Consider the following 3,240-nt stretch of genomic DNA (forward strand, 5'->3'; position numbering starts at 1 on the left):
CTGCACTGCCATGCACACGCAGCTACGCTCCTCCCCCTGCCGCGTTCATCCGGCCCTAAACAGGAAGTGCATCACAGAGGGCCAGATAGATGCGGCAGGGGGAGGAGCGTAGCTACGTGTGCATGGCAGCACAACGCGACTGGTGAAGGAGGATTCCACTTGCAGGGAGGGACCGATGCAGCGGAGCTTGGGGAGAAGACAGGGTAGGAAGGAAGCGCTGCCTCTGTGGGACAAAAGGGATAGAGACAGGGCACGAAGGATTTGGATGGGCGGACCTGGAGGAAAAATGGCTGAGCTGTTGGGACATGGGAGGGAGAGGAGGAAGGTGCTGGAGGGAAGGGAGAGAGCTGCTGGGACATGGGAGGGAGAGGAAGAAGGGACTGGAGGGAAGGGAGAGGAAGAAGGGACTAGAGGGAAGGGAGAGAGCCACTGGGACATGAGAGGGAGAGGAAGAAGGGACTGCAGGGAAGGGAGAGCTGCTGGACATGGGAGGATAGGGAGAGAAAGAGGGGAGATGGATGGAAGGATGCAGAGAGAAAGGGGAGAGACTGGAAGGATGTGGAGAGAGAGTGGGGGGGGAGACTGAACAGAAAAGGGTAGAGAGATAGAGACACTAGATGGAAGGATCAGGAGAGAGGGTAGATGGGTGGAAGAATGAGGAGAGAAAGAGGGAAGACACTGGATGGAAGGGTAGGGAGAAAAAAGAGACACTTGGTACAAAAGAAAGAGGGGAGCTGCTGGATGGAAAGAGGGTGAGGACAGAGTAGGGAAAGACTGGAGAATAAGAGGAAGGGGCATGTGGAGAACAAGGGTGAGGAAAAGATGAAAAGCCATAGATGGTGAATGGACAGGAAACCCTGGCAAGAGAAAGACGAAGGAAAGCAGAATCTAGAGACTGGGAGCAACACAATGAGAAAAAGTAAATGGTCATACAACAAAGGTAAAAAGAAAATAATTTTATTTTTAATTTAGGATAAAGTAATATGGTACCTGTGTTAATAAAGTTTCAGAGACCAATACTTCCTTCCTTAGGTCAGGAGAGGATACTGTAACAGCATTATACTGACCTGAGGCAGGAGGTTTTGGCCTCTGAAAGCTCATTGAAAAGGGTGTTAGGCTTTTAAATAAATTTTCTGAAACCTGATGCACTGAAAAGCAGCACTTTACCCCTATGTGACAAATGCATCTGATTAGTGTGACTAAATTTTGCTGGGGAAGGGGGATAGAGAGAAAATTTTGTGCCCACCCACTTTAGGTTCAGGCCCATCCAAAATTGGCAATCTGGCTACACCACTGCCCCATTCATGGGAACCATTGAGCCATGTCTCTGTGATTGCAACAATGTCTAAGTCTGCCTGCAACATCAGGGCTTGAAGGTCATGAACTTTGTTGCCTAGACTGCGAGCATGTGTGGTCGTCACTTTCCATTTACATTTCCTGGTATGTGTTTCAACATTTGTTATTTGGGTGTGTTTTTAGTCTTTGGGTACCTCCATATCTTTTTGTTCCACCTTAATTTCTTTTGCTGTTTCTTCTGGCTCAGTTATATTTTTAGGAACCTCACAGTGCTTTAATGGAGCAAAAGAATTCTGTAGGGGTAACACTTGTGAGGGTGTATGCCTCTGTGTCACATGACGAAGTCTGCCTGAGCCTACTGTGAACCATCTATTCTTAGGTGGTTTTATCCTTTGAGGCAGTGGTGTGAATTTGGTTTGATTTTGTGCAGTCTTAGAAGTTGCTTTAAGTGCATCTAATTCCTGCTTTAATTTACTGAGCTCTTGTTTTAAACTAGCGAGCTGAAGACAGATAGGACAAGCCTTAAGTTTCCAGATGATTGGCCTTGAAACTAAAGCTCCACAATTATTACAGAGAATAAAAGTCATCCTGATTTGTTGGAATGGGTATGAATAGATATTTTATGATGGGGCTTAACAGTGTGCAAGATTAACTTTACTCCTCAGCAATTTGAGACAGTTGTAATTTGGGTGGAGTTAAGTTGTGATAAGTAGTGTAATTAGAATAGGGATTTAGGAAGTGTCAGTCTTGGGGGGGGGGGGATGAGGGGTAGGGTGGGTAAATCTTTTTATTACAGTATAAAAAGGAACAATATGCTGTGCAACTGTTGTGTATAAAATTACAAATAGAAAACAATAACAACAGCGAGCAGCTATAATAACCCTCCTCACCACCACCCTCTACCCTTCCAATCCCAACAATAGATGATTTCTACTACTCAAAGGAATCCTAATCCACCCTGTTAAAATGTCCAGGGGTACAAACTACAACTCATTCTGTATGCCCTAGAGGGGAGAAATATGCCCTATGAAGCACTGTTTTAATCTGTGGATGAATAAGAACTCATCAACAATCTCAGGATTCAGTCTAGCTCTCCTGTCTTCCACAGTCCCTCCTGCAATAAAAGGTGTCTTCTTAGAACATATGCTGGTAGCAGGATGTACAGGATCCCCCATGCAAATTTTACTAGTTGTAGTCAGCATGTTTGCCTGTTTCTTTAAAAAAAAAAATCAAATATCGTTGTCTGCATTACTCAAACATAAATAACAGTCCAGTTCATTAACAGGCTTCAAAGTAGAAAATAACACGGAGACAAAGTTTGTAATTTCCTGATCATCCCTTGAACCCTTTTTATAAATTGACTTTACATTGGCCACCCTCCAATCTTCAGGATACAGATCACTAACAACCAGTGCTTTTTTGTAGAAAAAAGGTGCCGGTACTCATTTTGGGCAGGGTCACCACATATGGCTCCACCCCAATGATAGCCACACCCCTTATACCAGCCATGGCGCATATAAACAGACATCATTGAAAATATTATACTAGTATAGGAGAAAAAAATAACATGATTTTTTTTCATTATAAATAATTTCTGTAAGCTGTTACAGCTCCAGTATACCCAGTGCAAAATAAGACAGCAGATGTAAATTCTCAAATTGGACATATTCCAAACACTAAAATGAAAATAAAATGATTTTTTTCTACCTTTGTTGTCTGGTGATTTTGTTTTTCTATCCATATTGGTCCAGTCTCTGATTCTGATGCTCTCTATCTGTTCTCTTAACTCCGTTTCCAGGGCTTCCTTTCCATTTATTTCTTTACTTTCCTCTTTTCTTCTTCATTTCTTGCCCTATATCCATAAGTAAAAGCTGGGTCCTCCTCCGTGGAATTGACTGGAGGAGGTATAACGTGGATCCAGCTTTTGCCTATTTTCTCCATCCA

This window comes from Microcaecilia unicolor, chromosome 1 (assembly GCF_901765095.1).
Source record: "Microcaecilia unicolor chromosome 1, aMicUni1.1, whole genome shotgun sequence".
Lineage (NCBI taxonomy): Eukaryota > Metazoa > Chordata > Amphibia > Gymnophiona > Siphonopidae > Microcaecilia > Microcaecilia unicolor.